This window comes from Ptychodera flava, chromosome 13 (assembly GCF_041260155.1).
Source record: "Ptychodera flava strain L36383 chromosome 13, AS_Pfla_20210202, whole genome shotgun sequence".
Lineage (NCBI taxonomy): Eukaryota > Metazoa > Hemichordata > Enteropneusta > Ptychoderidae > Ptychodera > Ptychodera flava.
In genome coordinates this window covers 36,037,764-36,054,566 of record NC_091940.1, presented here as the reverse complement: position 1 = coordinate 36,054,566, position 16,803 = coordinate 36,037,764, and positions in this window count along the sequence as shown.

Sequence of the window (16,803 nt, the reverse complement as noted above, 5' to 3'; positions counted from 1 at the left end):
GTGTATTGTGGTCACACATGGAGGTTGCCTTATTAGGAAGGGTGGCTGTGGCGTAACTTTGGGTAAGCATGGTGTTTCTTTGTGGTGAATTTAATTTCGGAAAAGATACAGCAATATCCTTGTTGCAAGTTCTTATCCTTCTCCAAACAGAATAGTGGACCATCCACTAGTTAGCTCGTCAACGTAGCGTCTATATGTGTAAAATGCATAGTTATTGTTTACTTTTGAATTCTAGAATTCTTTTGTCAACAATAACAGCACAGTTTACACAAGTACAGGCTGAGTCAAGCTGAATACTGTGTATATCAACATGTTTTGGGGAGTAAAGCAAGAAATTAGGTGACATTGAAAACAAAAATAGTAAAAAAATCGTCAAAAGTAAGCATTACTTGCCCAGTTTAAGAGAGATGGGTGTTCAGTAGAGGGCATTTAATTTGTAAAATTTTATGGGACCTCCACAAGGTGACGACACTATTATGTACAGGATATACCTCAAAGACAGGTTCGTCTGCATATCTACATACAAGCCTTTTAAATTCTCTCTTGACATGGGGTTTAGTGGATTTCTATGGAAATCAAACTGTGTATGACATGTATTAGACAACCATTATTTCACAAAATGACACAACCCTTAGATCACTCCATCAACAATTATCCTGTCATTTTTAGCTCCCATAGCCATATGTATATATGGCAATGGAAGCTATTCTTATAGGCTAGGGAAATGTCTGTATGTATGTCTGTATGTCTGTCCGTCAACATCAAAAACTCCAAAACCGCTGCACATTTCATCTTGATATTTGGTGTGTACATGGATGATGGGCTGTAGATGAGATTTTGTTCAAATGAAGTTGTCATTGCCAAAAATATGCAAATTAAGTGAAAAAATGTAAAAACAGTCAAAATTGAAAAACTCAATAACTACTGAGCAGATTACATGAAAAATTAGCATGTAAGTACTTTTGGCTGACCTGAAATGATTATGCACATCTTGGGTCAGTATGTTGGACTTGCTATTTTTCATGAATTTTTTTGTAATTTTCTCCCGTTTTTGGTCAAAAAATCTTCTTCTCTGAAACCACAAGTCCGATTGATTTGAAACTTAGTATGGAAGTGCATAGGAGTGACCTTTCCCAAATTTTGGCAAATCGTGGTGAAATTTGCATATTTTTAGTTTACCACGTTCATAGACTCCCATGTATATGGCAGATCCCCATAGACTCCCATGTATAAGGCCACGAAAAATAAAAATTTAGTTTCTCATCGTATTCATATTGCAAAAAGGATGCGGTGACACAATTTTTAGTCCCCACGGATGAAGTCCAGTGGGCTTATAGATTGGGTCTTGTCCGTCTGTTTGTCCATCCGTGAGTCCATCCGTTCACGCAGATATCTCGGATATTTTGACAAAATGTCATGTGACCTCGATGACCTTTGACCTCAAATATACATATTTGTCCATAACTCAGTAACCACAAGTGCTACCACCCTTCATATCTGGTATGATGGGACACCTTATGACGCCACATATTGTACCTCCTTAATTATGCGCATATCTCATTCTGAGCAAGCCAATAGAGCTGGATGTCTGATTTTTTGCTCACGTGTTGACACACGTGAGCATATGTCGCAGCGATGTCTGTCTGTCTGTCTGTCTGTCTGTCTGTCTGTCTGTCTGTCTGTCTGTGTACTCAATATCTCAAAAACGGCTCATCAGATCAGATTCAAATCTGGTACATAGATTCAGTTTGCAAATGGCAAGAACTGAGTAGTTTTTGGTGGGTGTGGCTTGCTTACTTTTTGCTCATTTGCATAATTAATGATTTTTGAAAAAACTGATATATATTGACAACGACTGCACATAATTTGATGAGATTTGCTACAAATGTTGATCACACCAAGATATATCAGCTTTGAAAGATATTAAGGGGTGACGTGAAAGATAATTACTAATTTGCATGTTTAATGAAATTTCCTAATTAGGAGTATATATCTGAATTTACTTGATCAAAATTGACGAAACTTGGTATGCATATTGAAGATACTATGATTTAACCTTATTGAAAGTCATTAAGCATTTTTACTTCATCCAAATCCTAATTTGCATATTTAATGAATTTTTGAAATTAAGGATATATATTTGAAGTTACATGACCAAAATTGATGAAACTTGCTATGTCTATTAAAGATACTATGATAGAACATTATTAAATGTCATTCAGCATTTTTACTACAGCCAATTCCTAATTTGCATATTTTATGAACTTTCCTTATTAGGGGTATTTATCTGAATTAACGAGACCAAAGTTGATGAAACTGGCTATGTACATTAAAGATACTATGATAGAACATTATTGAAAGTCACTAAGCATTTGAACTTTAGCCAATTCCTTATTTGCATATTCAATGAACTTTCATAATCAGGGATATTAATCTTTACGGCCCTGATACGGCTTTTGCGGCCCGAGGTCGTACAGCGGAAGGGCCCGAGCGTGCGAGGGCCCGTACGCCGTACGACCAAGGGCCGCAAAAGCCGTATCAGGGCCGTGAAGGTTTTATCATATACCTTATGGAATGATAAATGTGTAGTTTACATAATATTCAACATTGTTTAGGAGATAAAAATGCGTGCGATATCAAAAATTCATCGCCATTTGTGTCAGTTTTTCATAAATACGATGGCCGCTTCCCGTCGCGGATTGACATACATAATGACGTAATTTGTTTACCTGCAGAATTCTAGAACGCGCAAAAGCAATACTTGACAAACAGAGATCGAGGCTGAAATCAAGGTGTAAGAAGGACAAAAGCGTGATGTCAGTTTCTTGTAATTTATACTGAACAGGCTCGCACTTAGTATACTCAGGATTTCACTAGAATTAAGAAAATAAAAGCCGATGTTACTGGCACGGCTCCACTGTCGCCACGCGCAACTACGATCTGAGCGAGCAGACGTTTTCCAATCTCGCGATGGCTTTGTGTACGAATGCAACGTTTGCGGATAGCAACGCGCGTAGTAACCAGAATCGAGATAGTTCAGAAATGCACACGATTGCCCATATTTGGGCACTGGGCCGGGGCGTGATACGTAAAAAAAATGCACGGATCTGAGGGCGCTTTCTCCCATAGATTTACACGGGCACGTGAATATAGGTATATGATAATTATCTGTATTGACTAAACCAAAGTTGACAAAACTTGCTATGTACATTAAAGATGCTATGATACGACATTGAAGAAAGTCATTAAGCATTTTTACTTCATCCAGCTCCTAATTTGCATATTTAATGAATTTTTGAAATTAGGGATATGTATTTGAATTTACATGACCAAAATTGATGAAACTTGCTATGTACATTAAAGATACAATTATGTAGGCTAACATTATTGAAAGGCATTAAGCATTTTTGCTTCAGCCAATTCCTAATGTGTGTATTTAATTAACTTTCCTAATTACGGATATATACTTGGATTTATTTGATCAAAGTTGGCATAACATGCTATGTACATTGATGATTATACCAGGTTATACCAATATTGGAAGTCAGTTCGCACTTAAGTTTTCATGTCAGCTAATTTATAGCTTGCAGTTTTGCACATCTAATGAGCTTTCAAAGTTATAGTTTGAAGGACTTGACCAAAGGCAATACACTTGCTATATAAAGTGGTGATACAATGATAGCAGTCAAAGCAATTAATTATTTTCATTTCAGCTAATTACCGGTACATATTTGAATACTTAATGACCTATAGAGTTAATCTGTTGTGAATATTGTTTATTATGTTGATCATAATACTTTAAATGAAGTTGCAAACATGTGGCAAGATTCAAATTTACACATAACTGCAATATACATGTATAATGAAACACGTGAGCATTTACAGTTCATATCTGGTTGGTATATAGGGATAACTATCGGAGGGAAATTGTTTGACCAAATGTCACATGACCTCGATGACCTTTTACCTAAAATATATGTTTATGTCAATAAATAAGTAACCACAAGTGCTATGTCCTTTGTTTTTAGTAGGATGGGAGACCTTATGACAACACACACTTTACCTCATTAATTATGCACACATCTAATTCTTGACAAGCGAATAGAGCTAGAGGTCTGATTTTTTGGCATATAAGGATTAATTAGCAATGTAATTTTGTTTTCAAAATGTCAAGTGACCTCGATGACCTTTGACCTTGATTATACATATATATGCATATCTCAGTAACCACAAGTTCTATACCCTCCAATTTTGATAGGATATTAGACCTTAAGATGTCACATCTTGTACCTCATTTATTATGCACATATGTATTTCTTTGCTGGCCAATACTGCTAGAGGTCTAATCTTTTTTCCCGATTTAGAACCATAACTTAGACATGCCTCATGTGTTTCAAATTGGGAACAATGACATAGACCTATGTACCCATAGATCTCAACATATACACTCCAGTGATACTTCTTAATGACCACATTTCCCTGCCCCATCAAGACTAATACTCCTATTACAAGTGGGGACTATGTCATTGTCAATGACTTGTTGAGTTAATGGTTGTGTCACAGTATTCGATATTTCTAATTCTGTATTTTTTCCATTTTATATTCTGAATAAATACATTAAACATGTTTCACTGTCTCCAGTACATTACATTTAAGTATTTTCACTTCATGCACTTTATCCCTTTCACACGTTCAAATATCTGACCAGAGAACAAACACTAAATAGTCCAGGATGGGAGCTAAGTGTCATTGACGCTATTTTTCTGTTAAGATGACAACAAATGAAATAATTGGTGAGTTTTGAGTTTTAGAATATAGGAGTTTGAGTTTTTCTAGACTTGATGGTGACAACCCATATGCTTTGTAGTTTCCTGAGTGTAAGCAATAACTTATTGATTGATTGATGTAATCTCTCTTGAGGGCGAAATCTGACAGGAACAGGAAATTACTCAATGTTGAATGAAGCTTTATGCTTTAGTAAAGGCTGAAAGGCAAAGAAGACACATCATATTGAATACCAAAGAAAACATTTAAAGAATTTTAATTTTGCTTTTGTCACTATAGGGACTGGTCAGTTTCTTCGGCTCGGGGGGGGGGGGGGGGGTGGGGGGGGGGGGGGGGGTGGGTGGCGTGGTGGATTCATGGGGGGTTACCCTGTTTTTGACATTGATGGTAGGGGGAGGTCACCATGTTTTTGAAATACCCAATAGGGGGTCAGTGTGTTTTTGAATTTCAACATGGGCTCATACTTGCCTAAAATGCATCGTGCCAGCCACATCGTGCCAGCCATTTTTTGGCGCGCCCTTTGGGCACATAACTTTAATAACAATAAGACATATATTTCAGAGCCCCTCCAAGCACAAAACTTAAATATATCAGACATATATATATCAGAGATATCTGTAAGTTTCAAATTTTTCGGGGCGCCCTTTGGGTGCGTTATTTTAAAATATCAAACATATTTTTCAGCATGCCCTTCATCCACATGACTTTCATATGAGATGTATATATCAGAGATATCTGGATGTTTAATATCTTTTGGTAAGCAGTATTTTAATATATCAGAGATATATGTCAGAAATATCTTGATGTCTGTAAATTGAAAGTCTGTTTTGCAAAGTGTACTAATCATTATGAAATCTGCAGTTATATGAAAAGCATGACAAGTTCCTGATACTTTTCTGTTTCCTCTATGAGAATTCAGTATCAGAAAGCATCATGCACTAAAATTTCACAATCACATTTTTGTTATAAAAAGTGTGGAATACATTCACAGCTCATTCAAAATACTGAATTCAAACTTTAGAATTGATACTTTTAAGTTCCCATCTTACAACTGACATGACAACAATTTGATTAAAACACAGAATGACAGAATGTTTAAAATATACCCCCAATATACACACACACACACACACACACACACACACACACATACATATATATATATATATATATATATATATATATATATATATATATATATATATATATATCCTGATTTATTGAATTTATATTCCACCTTTTGTTTTACCTTTGTTGCACACAGGAGGGTGGTCACCCTGTTTTCGAAAGTTGGAATGGGGTGTCAGCCACTTTTTGACGTCGGCAAAAAATATTCCACTGCCCCCCCCCCCCGGGGGCCGAAGAAACTGACCAGTCCCTTATTACGCCTCGATAACGTACCAAACATGCATCATCCTAACAATGAATTTTCCAGAATTTACGTGTAGTTAAGAGTGAAAACAAAGTCCACACTACACTCTTAAGGACACGAATGGATTGAATCTTGGATGACATGGTATGAGGGTCGAGTCTGTTTGCGTGAGGGAGAGTCCTGAGATCGATTTCTAGTGGAGGTCTATCGCCCCTCAGAGCAATATATCTAAGTCGTTTTGGGAACAATGATTTGAATGTTTTGGACCAACTCTAGATATACGAAAATAGTGTTTTCCAGTATATTGTTCCGCATAGCAAAAGGCCAACCCGACATAATTTCAATTATTTCAAAGGTTTGGAGACAGGTTAATTATCTTTTTATTTACGAAAAATCTGATACAGACCAGAAGCCTGCAAAAATTATAGCAAGGGTGATCAACACTTTTTTGGCATATCGTCTATAATATGCTTATAGAGTTTTTTCTTGTGTAAACGGTGGACTTATCTCCACAAAGGTTTCGGTATAGTGGAAAATGTATAGATAGGCTTCGAAAAACAAAAGAACGACAGAAACAATTGTCTGCAAATTTGGATTGACCTCAGGTCACTCAGGGTTATCAACCTCTTATGCTCACCGAATGAAAAGAGTTTTATTCATGCCACACTTTGCTGTTTTTTGGTTGCGATTAATGTTGGGACAAAATTTGGCCGATGCCCGATTGTTTCATAGCTAAAAGTAAAGTTGGCCTGGGTGTGGAGATTTTTCATCCGAAAAATAACTACAAGACGATTGTCTGATGGAAAAGTCGAATAATATGCTTAAATATAGGCTAAATCTGCAATGTAAGTTTATTAATTTGAATTTTAAAGGGAAAAATGGGGGAAATTCGGCCAATTTAAGAACTTTGTGCGCTCCGATGGACCTTTTTTGTTTTTTGAAAAAGATAACTTTATTCCAACAAAGTGGCAAATAAGACAAATCTACATAACTATGAATGCGTCAAAATTACAATGCAACTTGTCTGAAAGACAAAAAAATCAGTCATTGAACTAAAAGATCATCATATAAATGCATTCAGGATGCATTCTTCTCCATCAAGTCTTACAAGGCTTGAAAACCTTGTGATAAAATCATCAGCTTTGTTCATTATCTTATAAAGTGAAATATAATGTATTCATCCATGAGGAAAGATGACATTTTAATTGCATAACACAGGATTGAAGGGAAACTCAAGAGTAACCTAATTTCGAATATTTCAAACTGTGTTTTTACTTCCTTTATATCCGATGTTGCATTATTATCATTTTCGATTCCTGCGATTGCCAATCTTTTAAAATTGATATTGTTATCAAAGTTGTGTTTTCTGACAAAGAAAGAAGTACATTTCTGCCAGATTTCTTTTACATATTTACACTCAAATAAGATGTGTTCCAGTGTTTCTTCTTGGCCACAAATATGTCTTTTCGCATCACTCAAATTAAGAGTTTTGGCCAAGCTTCCTGTGACTCTATGGAAAATTTTTGAAACTTTTTGTTGGCAGGGTTGGGTACCACACGACTTTACCCATTTATATTACAAATTATTAGGGATTTCTCATCAAAATATTACAAGTAATCTTATGAAACCAAATGAGTCCGAAAAGACTGATGACCTTAAGTCACCCCTGTCATCAAACTTACGACTGCTTCAAACCTGTACGGTTTCGCATAGCAAAAACTGGACCCGACATCATTCCAATTATTTCAAAGGTTGGGAGATAAGTCAATTATCTTCTTATTTACGAAAAAATTGACAGAGATCAGAAGCCTGCTTTTTTGGCATATGGTCTATGGTATCTTCTTGGGTAAACCATAGACAGTGCCCCTCCACTGTCTATGGGTAAACGAAACACTTCGCGTGACGGTGAACTAATCTCCACAAAGGTTTCAAATTCATGGATAGTTGAAAAGTTTTAGACAGGCTTCAAAAATAAAACAACTACAGAAACAATTGTCTGCAATTTGGATTGATCTCGGGTCACCCAGGGTCACCAACTTCTCAAGTTCAGTGAGTAAAATTTTTGAATATGTTGCAATTACTTTTCTTCTCTTATAAAGGAGTACATCTTCAATTCAAGCAAATGTCAAGTGTTAATCTTGCAGACAGAACCAATGTTATCAATGATATCCATAGGCGAAGTGTAACCCTTACTTAAACCATTTTGCAATATAATTGTGTTATTTTATCGAAAAGAAAAAAAGCAATTATGCAGTACATACCAATCAAAATGCTAATGGAAATTACGAATCTCTTGTCATGACTTTATTTTTTCTGCCTTCATTCTCATCGACAAACACGTTGTATTTAAACTTCCATGGTTGCTGTTTTACTCATCAGCATATTACACGTCGTCCTCTCATTCCAGCAACGAAGGTCGACAAGTTTCTTCCTTCAATCATTTTCAGCGAATTGTTCGAATGAAACACTTTTCAAATTATTAATCTATTTAGTAGATAAAACAAAACGATGGCCACTGATGGTATTATTTTGCGCTACAATGCAAATGGAGAAGTGACTGTACGTGGTCTTGTTATAGAAGATTTAGTGACACATTTGAAAGTGTCTATTCAAGGTGTTAATTATTCGGCGTTAGGTATGCAGTGTGTAAGTGTCTTAGCTAAATTTGGGACTAATTAGCCATGCAGATTTATGCAAAGGTCCAATTTTAATGTTGAACGCTGCAAAAGAAAATGACCACGAATATTTTCTAAGCGTTCTGCGTTCTTCCTGTCTACTATCAATGCGTAGACAGAAGTTACATATCGCGAGAGACAGTTTCTTCAGCGTACTATCGTCGGTTTAGGCCCTGATGCTAAAGAAACTGAAGATAGAGTTTAGCTGTTCACATGGTGATTTTAATACAGATGAGTTACTTACTAGGAGTTGTGCGATAGTCAGGCGTATCCCAGGCGCGTCCTGACAGGTCTCGTGCTGGGGCTACCAGGCTTTGCCCTGGAGAAGGGGTTTGGCATTAGACTAGGAGCAGTCTTTCCCCTCCCTGCCGGCGGTAACACCCTCATGGGGTGCGAGATCTTCGGAGAACATCAATTCCGTTACCGCCATTTTCTTTTTCTTTATAGGAAGATATGTATATTTTTAAACGTCTATAACGCAGTTTATAATCAATATATTTTTCTGGGCGTGGCCTAAAGGATCTAAAATAATTTATACATTTTTTTTTTCTTTTAAACGTCTATAACGCAATTTGTAGACTTCTGTGGCCACAAAAGATCTAAAATAATTACTTATATACACACGGAAGAGTATATACATATCTAAAATAACTCAGTTTATAATAAAGGTTAGATGCCTATCACTTTACATATTATTGTTGATGCGTTGTAACTAATGTCCAAACTTCCGGCATTACATTATCTGTTGAGATGACAATGAATGAAGTAAACTGATGAATTGACATTGCTAGACTTTTAGTAGTTATCTGAGCGTAAGCCATGGCATATTGATTAATCGATGTAATAACCTTACAGAGTAATGCCATCAGTTTATCTATTCAAAATTAAAGAGGAGAAGAGAAGGTATATGTTATTTTACTGCCGCTATTTATTATATATCTTTAGTTTCTTCTTTTACTATTTTAAATCAATTTGTCTTTTCTTTGAAGAAAAAAGCGTTTGACCACGGGCGATAACGGAGTTGATGTGACGTCGAAGATGTCGCACTCTATGAGGGTGATACAACCGTCAGAGAAGGGTCAAATCCTATCTTTAGGGCAAAGTCTTGTAGCCCCGATACAAGATTGTCAGGACGCGCCTGTGATACGTCTGACCATCGCAAAGTTCATGCAAAAGCTCCTCTGTATTTAATCACAGCAAAAACAGCAAAATTCTACCTGCAGTTTCGTTCACCTACGACAAAACACCAAAACAGACTGCATCTCGCGATGTAAATGGGTCAGCCCCGGTCATTAAACGTAAGAACGCACCAAACGTATATATTGTTTCGTACAGGGAAGGGCGGGCCTAACGTAATTCCAATTATTTTAAAGGTACGGAGATAAGTCAATTATTATTTGATAAACGAAAGTTTTGATACAAATCAGAACCGTGCATAACCTATAGCAAAGGTCATCTACACTTTTTTGCATTCTATTGTATGGTTATAGAGATTTTTTCAGTACATTTCTCCGCCTTCTGCGATCCTAGCGATGTGCAATTTATTAGCAAACTAAAAGTGAGTGATTCGGCCAATAAACCCTTGAGAAAACATTTTTATCGAGGGTCTATGTTCCGCCCAAGATTTGGTTAATAGAATGTTAATCGGAGCGATTAGGATGGCCAATGTACGTTCAGAGAATCAGATTAAAAGTGCGCCCTCAAGTTTTAGAAATCCCGTTGACTCATTTTCTCCACTGTATCAGGTCTATGCTTTAACATGAGGATGGTTCTTGACAAGTATATTAGACCACTATTATTTGCAGAAATCTCTTAGTCGAGGTGGTCTCTCTCTCCTCAGACTCACATGTTTGACCTTTGACATTAAAATTGGGAAACAGGGCAGCTATTTGTCTGTGGTAGAGCCACTTTTATTTTGCGCTATCTTCGTCTATGCCAAGTTATTTTGAGCTTAGAAAGATTACTATTTATGATATCTATGATATCACAGGGTTGTGTACCACACAAGTTACAGACACTTGCCCATTTATATTACCAATTATTGGGGATTTCTGATCAAAATATTACAATACGGATCCGAATGAGTTCAAAAAGGTAATCGAACTAAGGTCTGCGCCAAATCGTTGTTTCGCAGAGCGAAAGGCGGGCCCAACGTGATTGCAATACTTTCAGAGGCTGGCATGTTTCCATTCACGCACATTTTGATAAAATCAGAAACCTGCATAAATGATACTATTATTCATCTAAACTTTTTTAGCATATCGTCTATGGAATGCGTATAACTATCTTTTTGGATAAACATATCACTACGCTTGACGGTGAACTAATCTCCACAAAGGTTTCAAGGATAGTGGAAAAAGTTTAGACAGGCTACAAAAAGAAGACAGGGAAAGAAACAATTGTCTGCAATTTGGATTGACCTCGGATCACCCAGGGTCATCAACCTTTCAAGTTCACCGGACTAAAAGAGTTTCATGTATGCCATGGTTTGCTGGTTTTTTTTGGTTCTGAATAATATACAGAAAAATTTAGCCGATGCCCTATTATGTCCATAGCTTAATTTCTTCTGGAAGGAATAATCAAATTTTTATTGAATTAAAATTTGCTTAGGTGTAGAGGCTTTTCATCTCAAAAGTGACTCATTGGTCGTCTGTTTGATGAAAAAGGTAAACTATATGCTTGAATATACACTAAGTCTGGAATGCAGTTTATTCATTTTAATTTCAAGGGAAAACCGGCAAAATGCAGCCAACTTGGGAAATTTATACGCTCCGGCAGATTTTTTTTATTATTAGGGGTGTCAAAGAACGCCCTCACACGACCGAGTACTCGACTCAGCTTCTCCGAGAGGGATCATATTTTCTGGCGCTAATTCCTCAACGATCCATGGAAGAAAACTATGAGACGAGGCGTCTCTCTCCTTAGATTCAATATCGATGGAAGCAGGCCATTATTTTTCCAACTTCAACATGTTTTGACCTTTCAGTTATTAAGTCACCCCGGGTCATCAAGGCTTATGACTACACCAAACGTAAGCTTTAATATACTGTGTAACAAGTCTTTTTAGCTACCATCCTTTTTTAGCTAATTTAGTAAATTCTTTAGATTCGCTCATTTAATATGCCGCGAATTTAAACTTTTCCCCATATTTACTATGGTCAAAGATGTCTTCTCGGGGAAATAAAAAACCCGGTGATGAAAATTCAAAATTGCTAAAAAAGCATGCAGCTAATTCATAGTTTTTTTCCAGTATATTGTTTCGCATAGCAAAAGGCCAAGCCGACATAATTTCAATTATTTAAAACAGTAGGAGATAAGTTACTTATCTTTTCATTAACGAAATATTTGATACAGATCAGAAGCCTGCATAAATTATAGCAAGGGTCATCTACAGTTTTTTTCTGCATATCGTCTATAGTATCCTTATAACTATTTTCTTAGGTAAACGAAGCACACCGCGTGACGGTGGACTAATCTCCACAAAGGTTTCACGGATAGTGGAAAAAGTATAGACAGGCTACAAAAACAAAAGCAATTGTCTGCACTTTGGATTGACCTCAGGTCACTCAGGGTTATCAACCCTCTCAAGTTCACCGGAGAAAAAGAGTTGTATGCATGCCATACTTTGCTGTTGTTTGGTTGCGATAAATCTGGGGACAAAGTTTAGCCGAGGCCCGATTGTTTCATAGCTAAATGTCTTCCAGTAAAAAAAATGTAATGCTCAAAGTTTTTTATTGGAGTAAAGCTTTCCTAGGTGTGGAGGCTTTTCATCCAAAAAATGGACTACTAGACGGCTGTCTGAAAAAGCTCAATTAAATGCTAAAATATAAGCTAAATGTGGAATGCAAGTTTATTCATTTTAATTCAAGGAAAAAATGGGGGAAATTAGGCCAATTTAGGAACTTTGTGCGCTGCGATGGACTTTTTTAAGTTGGGGTAGCCAAGAACGCCCTCACACGGCCGAGTACTCGACTAAGCTTCATTGAGAGGGACTACATTTTCTGGCGGTAACTCCTCAATTATCCATAGCGGAAAAACTGTGAGGCGAGGCGGTCACTCTCCTCAGACTAAATATCGACGAAAGGAGGCAATGATTTTTCCAACTTGAAAATTTTTGACCTTAGAGATTAAACTTCGCAAACAGGGTGGCCGTTGGCTGTAGGTCTCTTGCAGCACTATTTTAAATTTCCTTTCGCATTACCGTCGTCAATTACAGCTGAGAAAAGTTGCTAGTTGTGATAAAACTGTGAATAAAGCCTCTACCTTAAATTGCAAAAATCAAGGTCATATTGCTTTCGTCGGCGGAGGGAGGTTTTGGGTCAGGGTGGCATGACACAGCGGGAAATTTCGAAGGTTTTGGCAGGTTGGGTACCACAAGCAAGACATTTACTATTTATATTACCAATTATTAGGGATTTCTCATCAAAGTATTACTAGTAATCTTACCAAAACCAATTGAGTGCAACAATGTTGATAACCTTAGGTCACCCTGGCTCTTCAAACTTACGACTGCGCCAAACGTATATTGTTTCGCATAGCGAAAGGCGCGCCCGACGTGGTTTCAATTATTTCTAAGGTTCGGAAGACAAGTCAATTACTTTTTTCATTTACGAAAATTTGGATACAAATCAAAAGCCTGAAAATTACATCAAGCGTCATATACACGTCTATTTCATATCGTCTTTTGTATGCTTAAAGAGACCCGCTAGTTCATTTCTCCGCTCTCCGCGATCGTAGCGTTGAGCTAATTACTCGACACATAAAAACGAGTAATTTGGCTGAAGATTTGATTAATAAAATGTTCATCGGAGCAATTTACGTTGAGAAATTCAGATTTAAAGTGCGCCCTCAAGTTGAGACAATCCAGTTGACTTAGTTTTTTTACTGTCTATGCTTGTATATTAGACGACTATTATTTGCAGAAATCTCTGAGGCGACTCGGTCTCTCTCCTCAGACAAATGCAAGTCATGATTTTTCCAACTTGAACATGTTTGACCTTTGACATTAAACTAGGCAAACAGGTTGGTTGTCTGTCTCTGGCAGCACTACTATTTCGCTCTCTTATCGTTGCCAATGGCAAGTAATTTTCAGCTCAGAAAAGGTCCTGTTTGTGTTAAAAATGACAATCACGCTGCTACCTGAAATTGCGAATATTTTATTATTTTATTATTTTATTAACCCTTGTTTAACGAGGGTAGCCTGGTAAGCTTCAGTAAAGATGCTTATCTTCCCCAGGGCCCTTAGATGAACATACAAACTGATACAAAGCAGAACAACATGAAACATGACAAACAAAGCTAGCACAATACAATGAACAGAAAAAAGTGGCCAGGAGTGAACCAGCACACAAGAGAAAAATGAATGCATAGTCACACTTAATGACTAAAACAATTTGACAAGAAAACTAAACTCAAAACACAACAATTATTCCCGATAAGCTAGGTAAGCAGTTTTAAAACTACTCAATAATTTACTAGATCTTATATTTAAATCAACATTATTCAACTGATTTGCACTATTTGCAGTAAACCCTCTTCGATAGAAATCATTATTTGTTGCAGGAACCATTAACGATTTTGCATCTTGGATCTTGTAACTCTTTTATGATCAATTTCCCTATAAAAAGTCTTGTCATATATTGCGGTGCAAGATTATTTAAACATTTAAAAACCATACAAACATTCCTATAAACTATTCTATCCGGTAATGGCACTGTATACATTGTTTTAAATAAATGCTTGGTCGAAGCATTATACCTTGCATCACACATCACTCTGATAACACGTTTCTGAATCTTATGCAACCCTTTCATAAATGGCGATGCTCCCCATAAATGACAACAGTAATCCAAGTGTGGTAAAATGTAGCTATTGTAAAAAAGTTTTCTTGTAATTGTACGTAAAAAATGTCTTATTCTCTTGAGCAAAGCGATATTACTATTTACTTTTATAAAAATCTTGTCACAGTGCTGCTTCCATGACAGATTTTCATCGACAAGCGTACCAAGAATCTTTTCACAGTGTACTGCTTGCAATTCCGTTTCACCAAGATTACAGTCTAAAGTTTGTTTATTCAAATATCCACGTTTTTGTTGTGTTGTTACAATCATTGTCTTTGTCTTGTCGCAATTAATGGCCATTCTATTATTCTTACATCAATTATTAACATTATTTAAGTCAGAGTTCAAGGTTGTCTCAATTTCTTGAATACATTTTGCACTGGTAGTTATGGTTGAATTATCTGCGTACATGTCGATGTTATTACCAATATTAAGTGGCAAATCATTTATGTAAATGATGAACAATAAAGGCCCAAGTATACTACCTTTGGGAATGCCAGTCAAAATATGTTGCTTTGTAGAGTAAAAAATGTCTAAATTGAACCAATTGCATGCGATTTTAGATGTAAGACTTAAACCACCGTAGAGATGTACCATCGCACTTGTAAATTGATAATTTTTCTAACAATACACGATGATCAACCAGATCAAAAGCCTTCTTAAGATTCAGAAACACTACTCCATTAATATTTCCATTCTCCACTGCTTTTAGCCACATGTTGCTAAGTTTAATTAAGGCTGTTTCGCACGAATGATGCTCTCTAAATTCTTGAATTGTTCAATAGCGGCTTGATATGCTTGTACACTGAATGTGCACATGCTTTTCAATAATTTTGGAGATAATTGGTAGTATCGAAACTGGTCTGTAATTACCTAGGTCTTGCTTTGAACCAGCCCTGAACAAGGGAACAGCTCGGGCTTCTTTCCATTGATCAGGAAATATACCAGATTTTATACTATGATTGAACATTTTGCATAATTTTAAGCATTTTAGCACTCAGATTGTCTAACCCAGTCGCCTTACTATTGCATAATTCCTTCAAACACTTAGTTACAAATTCTGGTTTCATATATGTTATTTCAAAATTATTTACTTGCTGAAAGTGTTCATATACATGATATTTTGACTTCATATGTTTATCATCCATACTTTGATTATTTATATTATCAGAAGAGACATAATTCTTTGAAACATTCACAAAAAGTCATTAAATGCATTTGCAATGGCCTCAGGGTCAGTAAGTTCTGTGTTGTTTACTTTTAATATAGTTGACTGCGAAGAACTTTTTACACCTGTTTACTCTCTTAAATACTTCCAAAGCTTATCAGTATTGTGTTTGTTTTCTTCTATAAGTATTTGTAATAATCTTTCTTTGATGACTTAATAAGTTGATTCACCCTATTTCTGCACATATCATCATATTTCTTTTGAGACTTAACCTTGTCACGCTGTTGAATGGCCTGAACAATATCCTCTGTGAGCCATTCAGGTTGCACCGCCCTTTTAACCCTTTTCTCTTTCCAAGGGGCGTGCTTGTCTAAAACATCCTGGTATAATTTACACCAAGCATCTAGACTATCGTTTGGGTCATCATAAATATCCAACACAGACCACGGTATTTCCTCTAAATCTACAAGGAAACTTGCTCAAAATTATTGTAACATCTATATTTAATGGTAAGAGGATTAGCCTTACATGAAAAACTATGTTTCCTAACTATACTAATCGGGTAGTAGTGATGAATATCGAGGTTATATTACTATTCATCCGCGGGAGGGGTTTTGGGGGAGAGTCGGAAATCCCGAAGCTTTTCATAAGGTTGGGTCCCACACGAGTTAAAGACATTTTCCAATTTATATTACCAATTATTAGGGATTTCTGATCAAAATATTACCAGAAGTCTTACGAAATAAAATGAGTCCAATAAAGTTGATGACCTTAAATCACCCCGGGTCATCAAACCTGTACGGTTTCGCATAGCAAGAGTTAGACCCTACATCGTTCCCATTATTTCAAAGGTTGGGAAATACGTCAATTGTTTTTTTATTACGAAAAATTTGACACAGATCACAAGCCTGCATAAATTATAGCAAGGGTCATCTACACTTTGTTTTGCATATCGCCTATAGT